At 52.3% G+C, this 15,334-nt stretch overlaps 1 protein-coding gene and 1 long non-coding RNA gene across 7 annotated transcripts in view; both read left to right on the forward strand.

The window, feature by feature from the left end:
• BTRC (beta-transducin repeat containing E3 ubiquitin protein ligase) overlaps positions 1–4,523 on the forward strand; it is a 204,920-nt gene extending 200,397 nt beyond the window's left edge. For all 6 annotated transcript variants that reach the window (XM_015148038.3, XM_077947319.1, XM_015148041.3 and 3 more), the window contains one exon: positions 369–4,523. The gene's annotated coding sequence lies outside the window, so the exon portion shown is untranslated. The remainder of the gene's footprint in view (positions 1–368) is intronic.
• Positions 4,524–10,828: 6,305 nt separating this feature from the next.
• Positions 10,829–14,999, forward strand: LOC144331291 (uncharacterized). The gene is made up of 2 exons (XR_013398329.1): positions 10,829–13,076; positions 14,887–14,999. It is a non-coding gene; the product is annotated as an uncharacterized LOC144331291 (long non-coding RNA).
• The last annotated feature ends 335 nt before the right edge of the window (positions 15,000–15,334 follow it).

Genomic DNA, 15,334 nt, shown 5'->3' on the forward strand with positions numbered 1-15,334 from the left:
GGCACCACCATGCTCATGGCCACTCAAAGGCAGGGCCCACAGACCATCCCCGACCCCTGCCCTGCCATTCTACAGGGCAGGTGAAAGCTATGCCAACCGTGGTCACTCTCAGCCGAAAGACATCAGAGTCACTCTGCTTGAACACCACAGCCCTGAGCATGTCAGCAAGCCCTGCCTTTAGTGTAACTTCCCCATCAGTCCAGGTCACCTTTGACAGAAGCTCCTGCATGGCATAGACAGAGAGCAGGCATTAGGAAGGACTCCTAAGCCTTTTCCCCATTGGAAGCTAAGTGAATGCTCTTTTTTCTTCAAGCAAGTAAGAAATATCGAAAAAGGGGCTAATGACTGTTTGCTCTGTTTTCACACAGGACCCATTAAAGTTGCGGTATTTAACGTATCTGCCAATACCAGGACGAGCAACAACAGTAACAATCAAACTACTGCCCAGTTTCCCCGGACTAGCCGAGGAGCAGGGCTTTGAGACTCCTGTTGGGACAGTTGGTTTGCAGTCGGCCCAGGACAGTCTACTCAGCACAGCTGACTGCTTCAGTGCTGCTATCAGAAGATATCTTCTATCTTTTGTGAATGATTGGAACTTTTAAACCTCCCCTCCTCTCCTCCTTTCCCCTCTGCACCTAGTTTTTTCCCATTGGTTCCAGACAAAGATGACTTATAAATATATTTAGTGTTTTGCCAGAATCTCTCTTGCTTTGCCATTAAGCAGAAGAACTAGTTTTCCTGTATAGCCTGCTGGGAGAGACCCAATTCTAGGGGATGGGGGATGCAGCTTCAAGCCAGACAGTACCCAGTGTCTCCCTGTTAACTGCAGGAATGCCAAGCACCTGGCCAGAGCAGCCCAGCCCCAATATGCTTAGGAGGAGACAGAGCTCGCTTTGTTAGCCTCTGGGGCAAGAAAAAGAAAACACAAGAATGTATACACTGGAAGATTTGGGCCTCCTGCCTGCCTTCTCTTTGTTTCTGTTCCTCTTCCCATCTACTTGCCTACTCCCCTTCAACCTTTCTTCTCTGTCTGCTCCACCTGAGAAGAAAGTGTATGAAGAGAGTGTCCTCCTCTAGCATGAGCCAGATCAGCCAGAAAATGCAACACTTGGAAGAGTTAAATGCTGTTCAGTGAAGATTTCAGCCCCAGACCTTTGCTGCAAGTGACCCTGTGGCAGCAGTGGATTCTCGGACATGATATTCTCATCATATTTGCAACTCTTCTCTCTCCTTCTTCCCCACACCCAAAAGGAGGATGGGGGGCGGGGGGCGGGGAGAAGAAGTTTCCTGGGCTCCATCAATGGCTGCATCTTTTCTGGACTCAGCAGTGTCCTTGATTCCATGTAGAGGGTGGAAAGGAGTTGCTGATTGCATTTCCTCTCATTAACAATTAGGTGTGTAATAAAAAGCATTGTACTTCATCTTAAATCACTGGTAAGGCTCAGCCTACAGAAAGGTTTGAAATGGCCAGAACCAAATGCTTGGTGCATTCTGCATAATGGTTTCCATCTCCGATTTCCTCATCAGGGCCTGTGAGTACCCCGCCTGTATCTTTGCAAAGACCCTGATCAAGGTAGCTTAAGAGAGATAGAAGAAAACACTGGTTTTGTTTGTTTGTTTGTTTTTTGTTTTTGTTTTTGTTTTTTGGCCAGTTAAATATCATCTCTCAAAAATTGATCTCACCATGTCAACTTTGCACTGCAGAACCTTCCTTCTGCTTCTCCCACACCCAGTATTTGCAGAGGGGCAAAGCTGCCCAAGAGAGAGGATCAGGGTGAAGTATGGCATACAGGGTTTATAAATGGGACAAAAACTGCCTTTTCTTCCTCCTCCTGACCTTATTTTACTCTTCACTCTCCCCAGCCAATAAAATGTCTGTGGCGATTGGCAAACAGCATAAATGGCTGGACCTCGGCAAGGGTCAGGTAAACCTAGCCACTCGGAAGGCAGCTGTGTGAGCTGCCAAAGCTAGTGGGCTTCAGGTGCAAGGGCACCTGTGCCACACCAACCTGGGAGCACACAGAATACTATTAATGTGCACCCAGCTGGTCTCCCCAGGCAAGAAGGTATCCTCTTCCCAAGGTGTACCCAGACTGGATGTTGTGACTACATATTTGAGAGTCAGTTTATGCATATGCACTCTACCTTTCCTGCTTTATGAGTATTTTTAAGCTTTTAGTTCAAGGTTATATTCAGAAAATATTTCCAGTGTAATGATACGTCGTAGCCTAGGAAATATTTTCTCAATGTAATTCCCTTCCCAGCTACCCAAATGCTACAGAGAAATGTTTTCTACTTGGCCACTATCAGGGTTCGTCATCTATTGTGTTGACTATTAATGGCTTTTTGATTGGGTAAGGATTTTGCTATAGATGAAGATAGAGGGCTGTCAGCCCTGAAAAACACACAGGTCAGACATTTAAAAGGCATGGGTTTCAAGCTGTCTCAAAATATTGTCCAATAGCCATAATTTTACCAGCCCTTCTGTCATATGCTGCTATTACAAAGTAGAAGCTGTTGAATGTTTATTGGTGCCCAGGGTTTTGCTCTCCAATCTAGGTTCAGTTGAAGGAATATTGTTTCTAAGACTGTTTTGAAACATGTCCAGTACATCACAAAGGAGATTAGGTCGAATCCTACAGATGTGGAGCCATTCCCCCAGTTCAGGATATTCTCCAAGTTGTCCTCTCTGCTGCTGATGGAAATGGGAATGAAGTTAAGTGGTCTGAAAAACTTGAATCGTTCACATTTCTCAGCCCTGGGGGTCATTTACCAGTTCATTGTAGAAGAAATAATCAGGTAAGTAAAAGTTCATTTCCAGAGAAGGTAAACCCCACTTACCATCTCTGCATGATTTCAGTGGGAATTGATTATCACTAATCCCCAGCTGGGCTAGAATAAATGTAAAGTTTGACCTTTTTAAAACAAAAAGACAAAGTCTCAGCACATTCCAAGGAGTGATAGAAACAGAGCTGAAGGTGTCCTCATGGTAGATTAGTCTCTTCTCACTAAAATTTATTTTCCAACGTAGGGCCTAAAGGAAACCTTTTTTAAAGACAGGCTGAAACCCCTTCGAAGGCAGAGGAAGAGGTACAGACATGTGACCTTTTGGTGCACACTGGGGCTACTTGGACAAGACCAACATGCCTTGCTGCACATGTGTGTATTTCACTGCTGAGAACATCCTTTAACTTTGTGTGCAATTTGAAAGGATGTGAATCATGGATGGAAGGCCGTTTGTACATGTCCCTTGGCAAAATTCTTTCTGGTGTCTCCTAACTTGAGAGACAGGGACTCTTTTGGATCTCTATTGACAGGTAATAAAGTCTGTCCCTCATAACTTGTTTCCGAACTAGAAAAGACTGTGAGACCCCTACATCATTCTTGTTTTTCTGCTTGAGTAAGAACAATCCTTTTTTATTTTTCTTCTGTATAGTCTAAAGCTACAGAGGAAAAAAATGCACTCTTCCCTTGCTGGCTGCTGGTACCATTGGTCTAAACAGCTGTAGCTGGTCTGCTCCTTACTTAGCACTTGATTGTGTGGGGAAAAAAAGGTGGGAGGGGTGGGGAATACTGGAAATAATCAGGGCAATTTTTTTTCTTTCCTATAATTGGATTAGATACCTTGGTACTGTTAACCTTCTCAGCATCTCCCTTTTGCCTTAGATGGCAACACCCTCCAGCCTGAAGCAGAGCAGTCCAACCCAGGTTAGTGCAGCCCTGAGACTTAGGGTACAGCCTCCCTGGTCTTCCTCCACACAGCTGATCACCAACAGACCAGACCTCCTTTAACCACAGTGTCAACATAGTGTTGGAAAGAGAGCCATCTCTTAGAAAACTGAGTTTCACTTCTTTACCTGTAGCTCATCTGTGGTGTCAGAATCCTTTGAGCTGAAGAGAGAAATCAAAAGAGCATGATGATGGCTGCCTGGTTTCAGGTGGAACTTAATGCATTGATCTTTAGAAACCCCTTCTGTTGGAAGTAGAGTAGCTATGATCTAAAATGTCCTGGAGGCAGATGACATTGAAAATACGTGCTTTCCAACCAGCACAGCTGGCGCACTTAGCTCCTGATTGGATGTGTGTGTGTTTTATTAAGGATCAGTGCAGTAAGTGTTTTAAAGTGTTACCTCCTCTCCTAACCCTTCCCCTTCTTGGACACTGAAGGAAAAGGCCAACTAGGATGTTAGCCCTCTGGGCACCAAGGAAACTAACAGCTTTCTCAAAGCGGTGACCACTCAGGCCGGCCCAGACAGATCTGAGGGATGACCAGTGCACTCCAGCGATGGGACAAGCCTAGCAACACATGTGAGCTTCCCCGAGAGCTTTCAACTGGTTCAGCTCTTTGTTCTCTAGACTCTTAAGTACTGACTGCTTTGACTTTTGTGATTATGTTATGGTGATGTGTAGTCAATGTACCAATATGTTCACAACCTAGGATCATGGTAATAGAGTGTGTTTTGGTTTTTTTTAACTGTTCAGAAAAAAAGTAACTTAAATTACAAATATAAGATTAAAGCGAATTTTCTAAGTGTCTTGTCTCCTTGCCCCAACATCAAAAAGGACAATACACTTTTCAGTATACAGACTGAGGGAGTGCACAGATAGGATACCTTTGCAGATAATCTGACGTGAGAAAACAAGATGAGAGAAAGCAGGACTGGACGCTGTGGGTGAGTGTGGGGTGCCAGCATACACCTACTGTTCCATGTTGAGTTAAATTGAAGCCAAAGTCATGTCTCATTTGTGAATTGGTCACCTTAGCCAACCACAGCCCAACCTGAATGCAGAATTTACATTTTTCTCAGCCCCTCAGCGGTGAAAAGACTTGAGTTTCCCCTACATCCCATTTGATCAGTTTATAGGCAAGCAGGCTCACATCTGGGAGCAGTTTCCAGAAGGACTCTAACAAGCTGTAAGAATGAAGGCACCCTTGACTATCTGGGGTATGACATTGCAGTTCCTGAGTGAAATCCCCATTCCCTCCTTCAACCAAACCTAGAGAGGTACAAGGTTGCAGGCAGTGGCCGAATGGGACTCTCTCTCCCCGTTGGCCCTGTTCCCCTCCCCTCTCTAGTGTCACAAACAGGATCCTCGTCAAAATTGACCCATCCTTCTTTTAGATCTATGAGCTTTTTGTATTAGTAACCCTTCCACATGACCAAGGCTCCCTGGCCTCCATCAGCCTTATAGTCTCATTGTCTTGTCTGGACTGACAACCCTTGGCAGATGAGGAAACTGAGGAGCAAGAAAAGGGACCCACATTGCCCAAAACTACACTGAAGAATCCTCCCTAACAACTAAGGGCAGGCAGCACCCAAGAGAGAGAAGGAAGGGAGGGAGGCGTTAGAGGAACCACTCTGGGGCCACTGGTATCTGCTCAGTTAATGTTCCTCATCAGCTGGGCTCCTGAGCAGAGGCTGAGCCTAAGGATTTGTGGACCTCACCCTCACACCATGTCAGATCTCTTCCCCAGGGAGGGTGGGGTCTAGGGCCTGCCCTGCGAAGACTCAGCCCTATAGCCGTGGTTTCCTACTGCCCGGCGGGGCCAGGAATCCCTCCCCGCTTTCAACCTAGAGCTGTGCCACCATCAGCAGTGACTAAAGGGAGGAGACCTCTCTTCTTCCTGATTGGCTCTTGCCAATTAAGAGCATTTTATTAGGCTGCTAATTAAAGGCACTTCGTTAGCAGCAGGAGAGGCCAAGTGGGTGCCTGGTGAGACGGAGCTGAAGCCAGGAGAAATTGTTTTCCTCCCCCCATGGAAACAGCCTCTCAAGGAACCCTCTCCGTCCCCACCCTCTCCTGCTGCGCCTACTACACCCCTTGCTTTCAATTAGCAACTCTGAGGGGAGCAAGGTCATTACCAAACCCGGGCTGGAGCGCCCACCATCACCAGCACCACCTCAGGCTGCGTGCGATCCTCAGGGACTGGCCAGGCCCCCAAGCACCTCGTGAGCCTGGGCCCAGGGAAGGAGAGGCTGAGCAGCCCAATGGGGAGTGTGCTGTCCCCACTAAGGAATGGAGTGTGACTCCCCAAGCAGCTCAGGTGAATGTCACCTGGTCCTCATCATCGGGGCCATCCCTAGCAGTCACTGGATGACCAGTCACTTGTTCACATAGTGTAAATCCCCATGCCCCTTTCCTCAACAAACAGTCATGATTTCATGGAGGAAATGTGCCCTTCCCACCCGTGAGGGACAGTCCCTGCTCATTTTCCAAGAGCACAGCCCACGTAGACCCTGAATGGGTCCAGGAGGAGAGGGGGCTGACAGTTTTACAGTCCCAGCCATGCAGACCCTTGAGAGACTCCTGGCCCTGAGCTCACGTCGAATGTGAGGCACTTCCCCTGGACGGTCTGATGATCCCCCTGCAAGACAGGAGAGCCTGGCTATGACCTAGTACATGGGGGCTGGCATGCAGGGACACCCCCTCTCCAGAGCCCTGCCTCTCCCATCTTGTGCCCACCTCACCCCTCAGTTAACTGCAGAATTAGCACCATCCCAGGCTGTGAGGGCAGATTTATGACTAGGCCTGCCTCCCTCCACTTAACCCGAGGCCGGCCCAGGCTCCAGACACTAAATTAGATTTTTGACAATTAGAGAGACTAATGGGCACATAGCCATCCCCAGAGCCAGATATCCAGATCCAGCAAGGCCATTCTTTAATATCCACCACCGGCCAGCCCAACCCTCCCCTGGCCGCCCCCTTCTTCCTCCCATGGGTGGGCATTTCTCTCTCTGCCCCGGCTCTGCGTGCACTCCCGAGCTGTCTCTGGTTCCTCTTCCCTCTCTCACCTACTCTTGCCTTCCAGCCCCTTGCCCAGTGCCAGCCTGGCTCTAGAACTCTGCCCCTCTCATTGCCTTCAGCCTCCTTTTTGTACTTTGAACGCTTCCGTCTTCAGCCCCCCTTTCCCCAGGGCCCGTCTATCTGTAATCTTCCATCTGCCCTGAGGAGATTGCAAGCCCCTTGAGGGCAGGGGCTTAGGCCCTCTCTGGATCCTAAATGCTCTGCACCCAGTCAGTGTTTACTGTTTGTTGTTTCCTGAGACTCCGACTCCTTCCTCTCCCTTCCTCTGAGCTGCTGGGTCTCCAAGGCCCACCCATCTTGCCCTCTTGGCCCCAGGCCCACCCTGGCTCTGGCCTGGCTCTGCTCGGCTTGGGTGGCTCCCCCTTCCCTGCAGCCCCACAGCTCTGGCCAGTCTTGGGTTGGCTGGGTAATGAGATTGCAGTAAGTAGTGGGGGGAGCTGCTCACATTCACTCAGGCGGACTCATAGCTCTGTCAGGCTGATTGGTCCTGAGTGGAGGCACAAATGGCCCCCCATGGACGCACTGCGATTGGTTATAAAATTACAAGCATTTGTCCTGCTGTCAGGGGCCTTCCTCCCGCCCCTCTGCCTCCCTGCCTGGGCTCCCACCATTCCCCACCCATTCCTCTCCCCAATGAGGTTGGACCACAAACCCCGAAGGACCTGGCCAGGGGCCACCACAGCAGGTAGGGCTAAGAGGCTGAGGCCACTAAGCTCCCAATGGGCAGGTTTTCATACCTTGTACCTGGAGTGGTCACAGTGCAGGCTGGCCTCAGAGTGAAGTGACCCTGTGCTCAGGGTTTCCTGGCCCCTGAGGGTAAGTGGGGGTGGGGGCCCCAGGGCAAACAGGCCTTGGGATCCTCAGGAGAGGAAGAGGTGTCCCAAGCCCCAGGCTTCCTAGGGACAACCAGTGCCTATAACTTTAGATGTGGTCCCAGGCTGGAGCTGTGGAGCGAGGGGTGGCTGGAGGCCTGCCCTGCTGAAGGGGAGAGCAGCAGAAGTCCGGTCGGCCACAAGAGCCCATCTCTTCTCCCTCCAGGTGGCCAGACCCTTGCCCTGTATCCTGACCCCCAGCTAAGGACAAATCAGCCCTCAGGAGAGTCCCTGAAGCCTAGGCCAGAACGAAAAGCCAGCATGGCGCACCAGAGCCTTGCTATGGTTACTGGTCTGCAGGCTGAATCCTCTAGGCCTGGCTCTTGGACACCCCCACCCTGGGCCTTGGCAGGGGCCGGGTTACCCCTGAGCATGAGTGCCTTGAAATCCCACCTAGTGCTCTCTTATGCTCACACAGAAACACCCACTTCTTCCTGGCTGAGACCCAGGCATCAGCCCAGGCCCTGTCACCCCAGCTGCATGGCCTCCTTCCCACTCTCATTTCTCCAGCCAGGCCCCAGACCCCAGCCCCTGACCAGCTCCCAGCTCCAACCTCGGTCCTTCCTCTCTGGAGGCACCAGGGCACCTTGTAACCTGCTTGAAGGGATGCTGAGGGACGGTTTCCCCAGCTTGGAGAGGGGAGCGTTAGGGAAGCAGCGTCTCCTGGCTGTGGGCCACAAAGTGCCTTCCTGCCATCCGTCACTCATTCGAAGCCCAGAATGTATTTGCTGTAATTACATCTTTAATTAGGGTGGTGACGGCTCATTGTTCACCAACAATGATGGATGGGTCTTCCTGCTTGTCATCCTCCCTGTCCAGCACCCTCCAGGTCAGCTCTCCCCCAGCTTTGGGGCTGGGAAGGATACATGAGCACAGGCTCTTCTCCCACCGAGTCCCAGGCCCTGAGTCCTAGGAGCAACCGTGAGCTCTACCCCAAGGGTGACGATGTCCTTCTGGGCCCCTGGGGGCTCCCAAGGGACTTGACAGATCCCGATACCTTCACCCAGGGCTCCCTGCAGCAAGGCTGCAGATCTCCTCATAGCCACCAGGTGTCTCCTTGGTCCAAACTGGCCAGGCTGGGGTGTGGCCTGACATTGCCCCACTCCCAGCCACCACACACATGCCACATCACCACGCCCAGACTGGTCCCTGGGCCACATGCTCCTCATCACAGGAGCTGACAGGTGCAGAAAGAAAGACTCACGGTTCACAAGCTGGAGGGTGAGTGGGCAGCCTTAACTCCAAGCTCCCTGTGAATGAACTGGGGTCTCTGACCAAGGCGAGGCTTCCCTTCCCCCACACCCCTACACGCACCCAGGCCGTATGCCCAGGCCCCAAGCTGCAGGTGGTGGATGTTTGGTGACTCCGAGAGCAAATGAGTCCATCAGTGAGAGGAAATCCCTGCTCCTGTTTGGAGATCACGGGCTGGTTGGGGCCCATGGTGAGCAGAGGGGCCGGGACAGGCCACGGAGGCCCAGGAGCCTCCAGGAGGCTTGTGGAGATAAGAACCCTAATCTGAGTTAAAGCCCCCAGTGGCATGCTCCTGGCTGTATGACCTGGGTGTGTCCCCTAACCTCTAAGTGTTCCCTCATTTATAAAAGGGGAGTGAGAACAGAACCCCACCACAAGAGATGGCTGCCTGGATTTTCACTGCAACACTACTTGCCAAGTGAACAGAGCAGGCCAAGGTGGGAGCCACAAGGGAAGGGGGGTGTGGGGCAGCTGCGGCCACAAGGAGCTGGGAGAGGGACCTCACACCTTGGTATGAAAAAGACCTCAACAACTCCAAGCTTTGTTGGGCACGGAATGGGAGGAGGGGGTGGCAGGGCTGTAACAAGGGTGGCATAGGATTGGGTGCACAGTAGTTGCGCAGGACATACTTGTTGATAGGAATTGGGTAGGGGGGCTCCTTTCAGAAGCTGAGGAAGCTCTTCCCAGTGTGGGCATGATCTGATCAGGGCAGGGGCCTGGTGAGGGAGGCCGCCATGGGGATATAGGGATGGTATCTTCTTCATAGGATGGTCATGAATACACTGGGAGAGGTGAATGGATTAGAAGTGCTCAGGGGGCTGGGCACAGTGGCTCACACCTGTAATCCCAACACTTTGGGAGCGCAGATCACCTGAGGTCAGGAGTTCAAGACCAGCCTAGCCAACATGGTGAAACCCTGTCTCTACTAAAAATACAAAAAAATTAGCCGGGCGTGGTGGTACATGCCTGTAATCCCAGCTACCTGGGAGGCTGAGGCAGGAGAATCTCTTGAACCCAGGAGTCGGAGGTTTCGGTGAGCCAAGATCATGCCACTGCACTCCAGCCTGGGCAACAGAGTGAGATACTCTCTCTCAAAAACAACAACAACAACAACAACAACAAAACTCATCAGGGGACTGGGAGCGGTGGCTCATCCTTGCAATCCCAGCATGTTGGGAGGCCCGGGAGGGCGGATCGCTTGAGTCCAGGAGTTCCAGCTGGCACAGGGGAAAGGGTGTTGGAGAGACACCTTTGAATGCCAGCCGGTCATGGAGCCCGTGGACTGCATCTCTTTTGTGTCAATGTTTATGGATACGTGGTCGTTGTAGTACCTTATCTTTAAGGTACTGGCCTTGGAGACAGCAGGGCAGGCGAGCACAAGTGGCTTCAGGAAGGGTAGCCAGCAGGAGGGGAGGCAGATGGGGTGTGCCCTCTGCCCTTTCTACTTTCAGCTTTACAGTTCTGAGACTCCCATCCCTCCATGGGGCCTGTCATTTCCCATGGAGCCGCCCTACTCCTGGGGATGGCCTTTCAGCATCCCCACTCTTCCCCAGCGACCCTCTCCACCCCACAGGGACCCCTCCCCAGGATGGAAGCCCAGGCTGGAAGGAAGAGTTGTACCTAGCGGTAAGTATGCGCAACATTACATATGTATATTGGAGAGTAAATAACCGCAAAAAGCGCCTTGTAAATAGACTCCGAGTTTATCCTTTATTAATGAGGCACCGAGTGCCCCGCTGTTTTAGAGCAGCGAGACTTTCATAATATCAAAACCTAAATTACACTTGCGTCTCTCATCCCACGGACGAGCATCTTTCAGCCCCATTTGCAGAGTGAGTAAGCAGGAATCCCTCCTTGCCTGGCTGGGAGTTGGTGGCACCTTTCTTCTGACTGGAGTGAGGGTGGATGTGGACACACACACCCCAAGTCCCTGGAGAGCCCCGAGTCTAAGGCCTCAGGGTCCCATGGATGAGGGCTGCCTGGGATCCTGGCCTCCGTTCCTTGCACAGAGTTTACCAGATCCAGGGGCTGCCGCAGTCTCTGAGGTTTACTCTTTCAATGTAAGGCAGTGGACACTTAGAAGCTTTGTGATCAAGTTACTCCCCATCTCTCAGCTTCAGTTTATACATGTGTAAAACAGGGATAATATCTTCATAGGATGGCCACGGGGACACTGGGAGAGGTGAATGGATTAGAAGTGCTGCGGGGTGAGGGGGGGCTGGGCGCAGTGGCTCATGCCTTGCAATCCCAGCACATTGGAGGCCAAGGCAGACAGATTGCTTGAGCCCAGGAGTTCCAGACCAGCGTGGTCAACAAAATAAGAACCTGTCTCTACAAAAAATACAAAAATTAGCTGGGTCTGGTGGCTTGTGCCTGTAGTCCTGGCTACTCAGGAGGCTGAGATGGGAGGATCACCTGAGCCCAGGAAGGTGGAGGCTGCAGTGAGCTGTGATCGGGCCACTGCACTCCAGCCTGGGCAACAGAGTGAGATCCTGTCTCAAAAAAAAAAAGTGCTTGGGGGTGGTGCTTGACAAATGTGAGCGGTGATGATGATATTGATGGTGACAACAATGACTAATTCCCCTCTTTGGGATGGGACATCAGTGTCTTCTATTCAATTTCTGGAATGGACCATGTGGCAGGGGGGCCCCAAACTCCAGCCCCATCCTGGCACCAAGGCGCTGCGCTGAGGATGGGATGCCAGGGCCCCTCTCACTCCAGCACGTTCAGGATCTGACCTTGCTGTGTCCCCCAACTCTGGGGCAGAACCCAGACCCTCTGGGCCCCCTCGATTCCCCAGGTCCAAAGCCCCTCTCAGGCTCCCTGGGGATTGCATCTGTTCTGCTCTGGGCCTGGGCCAGACTGGCTAGGCAGGCAGGTAGGCAGGCGGGTGCAGTGTGGGCAGGATTTACAGCTTGGCCAGCCAGGTTCCTGGTGCTCCGGTGGGCGTCATGTCACGTCTGTCCCATTATATGGACAGTTGAGTTTAATAGTCATTGTGTGCTCACTCGGAGCCCAGCAAACATCGCGGGGCGACACCCCCTCCACGTAAGCCACCCGCTCCCCAGCCACACGGCCCATCCGTACAGTAAATTAAAAATATGAATCACTTCTCCCCACTGCCTCCCCAAACGCTCATCTTGTCAGCCTCTATGTTGCCTTCATTTGTATTACCTTAATTTAATGTTAATTATGGTCTTCATTTACAAGGAACAAGCGAGCCCTGCTCTGCCAGGGGAACTTCCCCCCAGCCCTCCCCCTCAGCCCAGGAGGGAAGGGCTGGGGGAGAAGGGGAATTTGGGGGACTGCAGGAGTGAAAAGGGGAGTTAGGGAGAGGGCATGAGATGAGATCTTAGCCATCAGTGGCTAGTGGCCATTCTGGGAGGGACTAGGAGGACCTCCCATCTCCCCCATACACTCTGTCTTCAATCCTTTACTCATTCCACAGCTATGTACTGAACACATAATATGTGCCAAACAATCAGGAACCAGAGAGGTGGGGGTGGGTGTCTCTCTAGTAAGCACGAATGGAGTCCCCTCTGGGATCCTGCAGTGAATGTGGATCAGAAAGACATATCCATGCCCCAAGTGGGCTGGCCCCTGACCCAGCCTAGAGGGCATAGGACACAGACAAGTTGGGGAGGTTCCTCCCCTTCCCTGGACTTCCAGTGTTACCCTGCCCCAATCTGCCTCACACCCCTTCCAGGCAGGAAGTTCTTTCTGGAGTCTTTCCTAAGTCCCTCTTGTTGCAGATCAGACTAGGCTCAGAGCCTGAATGGGGCCAGGAGTGGAAGAGTGACTCCCACGCCACACTGCCTCTGGAGGGTTGGGAGGAAGGCATTGTGGGGATCAGTCATCCCACCACCCAGCACCCAGTACCCATCACCTCCCCGCCAGCCAGCCATGCAGACTCCACCAACATCCTTGTGTCTGAGAATCCTGGGAGCCCTGATTGTGACTTTCTTTTTCTGATACGGAGTCTCGCCCTCGCCCGGGCTGGAGTGCAATGGTGCAATCTCGGTTCACTGCAATCTCCACCTCCCAGGTTCATGAGATTCTCCTGCCTCAGCCCCCCAAGTACCTGGGATTATAGGCGCACACCACCATGCCCAGCTAATTTTTTTTTGTATTTTTAGTAGAGACAGGGTTTCACTATGTTGGCCAGGCTGGTCTTAAACTCCTGACCTCGTGATCTGCCTGCCTCGGCCTCCCAAAGTGCTGGGATTACAGGCGTGAGCCACCGCACCCAGCTTGATTGTGACTCTTTGGCTGTCCCTGTGCTGCCAATGAAACGCACAGTCACATTCAGGCCTGTACAGCCTGTGGGGAGCACAGTAAATGTTGGTGGCTGATGTCACACGTGTGCACACGGAGCTGGCAGAAGGCCACCTGCCCATGAGCTGCCATTAACCAGGAACATCCTCCCCCCTGCCTCCCCTACATACAGCTCTTCCACTGAGGAAGAGGATCTCCAGCTGGGAATATCTTCTCGACAGATGAGGCTGCTGTGAGTGTGTTCTCTCCAGGGAACCTTGATTCCCGCATAGGGACATGTGTCCCCCAGGATCGGCGTGCCTCTCAGGTTCCGCGTGCATGTGTGTGTGCGCGAGCATCTGTCCAGCAGGCCCATGTGCATGTGCGCGCGCCTGTGCTCATGCACGCCCCCCCTCCCGCTGTCAGCCGCGCTGATGACATTGGTGCAGAGGAAAGTGATGACAAATGCCCGTTATCAGCGAACGAGGCCGATGACAAATGGGCGGGCGCCCGAGCAGCCCCATTACGCTGTAATAACAGAAGATGGATGGCCTGGCGCCCCCCCACCCCCACCCCGTGCCGGTAACGGGAGCCGATCCTGCTCCGCTAGCCCGGGAGGCAGCCCAGCCTCTGCCGCCGGGCCGCCAATCACGGCGGGGCCCAAGACGCCCAGACCGAGGAGCCGCGAAACCACGCGGCCCTCCTCGGCGGAGGAACAAAGCCCTGCGCTCAGCGGCCACAGGGTGCTCACCGGGCATCTGGCCTGCCTGCCGCCAGGACATGCAGCTGTGCACACACACGGCCTGCACATGCGCCAGGCGCCTATGTCCTTGTAGGGTGCACCTGCAGCACTTGTCCAGGCACAACCCTGACCTCATGGGACCATGCAAACATCCTTTTGTGTTACGCACACACATACATCTGCCACTAGACATGGATATACACCCGCCAATATAAATCCATGCACATACCGCCGTACACACCCGTGTACCTTCAGTTCCTACACATGCCTACAGAAACCACTATGTCCATATACATGTATGTGCCTAACATGATTGCTCATGTAGATATGGAAATATGTACACATATAAGCAGAAATGCTTGCACATGAATACAAGCCCTACACACTGCTCTGTGCACAAAATTCAGGGTGTCTGAACACCCACACACATGTAAAAGGTGCCCGCCCACAGCTGCATCAACAAGTATTGACTGAGGCCCTACCATGTGCCTGTCAGTTAGGTGCTGGGGCAGTTATAATGAGACACCATCCCTGTCTTCTAGAATCTTAAGTTTATGGGAGGGGGCAGACAAATGGCTATGAGTGAAGGCAGAAAGTTGCTATGTGCTTTGACCCAAATAGTTTGTGATATAAGATTTACAACTGTTAAATCAAGATAGTCTTCCTGGAGGAGGTGGCGAAAGGAAGTTTTTAGAGGAACTGAATTCTGAACAAAAGGTATGGAAACCGGGAGATGTAGGGAGTGTTTGAGGACAAGAAGTCTAAGAGGGCCAGGCGCAGTGGCTCAAGCCTGTAATCCCAGCACTTTGGGAGGCCGAGACGGGTGGATCACGAGGTCAGGAGATCGAGACCATCCTGGCTAACACAGTGAAACCCCGTCTCTACTAAAAAAATACAAAAAAACTAGCCGGGCGAGGTGGCGGGCGCCTGTAGTCCCAGCTACTCGGGAGGCTGAGGCAGAAGAATGGCCTGAACCCGGGAGGCGGAGCTTGCAGTGAGCTGAGATCCGGCCACTGCACTCCAGCAAGGGGGACAGAGTGAGACTCCGTCTCAAAAAAAAAAAAAAAAAAGAAGTCTAAGAGGACAGGAGTCCAGGTGAATGGCACTGGGTGAGTGTGGTGGGAATGAGACTTCTCAGACAGACTGGGACTGGGAGGCTGGAAGCCAGGAGGCAATCCAGGAGGGTGGAGCTGGTCCACCTGAGAGACCTATGAGGCCTGGGCTAGCCTAAGACATAGAAAGGAAAGGAAAGGATCAGGAAGTCAATGAAGGGGAGAGTAAGCAGCTGGGAGGCACCAGGCAGGCTGACTTAACAGGGCCCTGCACTTACACAAGCTCCATGCCTGATTGTACATTCTGCTGTCTCTGTCTTGAAATTCCGCTTTTTTATTAAGAAGCTCCGTGTTTT

The sequence above is a fragment of the Macaca mulatta genome, chromosome 9 (assembly GCF_049350105.2).
Source record: "Macaca mulatta isolate MMU2019108-1 chromosome 9, T2T-MMU8v2.0, whole genome shotgun sequence".
NCBI lineage: Eukaryota > Metazoa > Chordata > Mammalia > Primates > Cercopithecidae > Macaca > Macaca mulatta.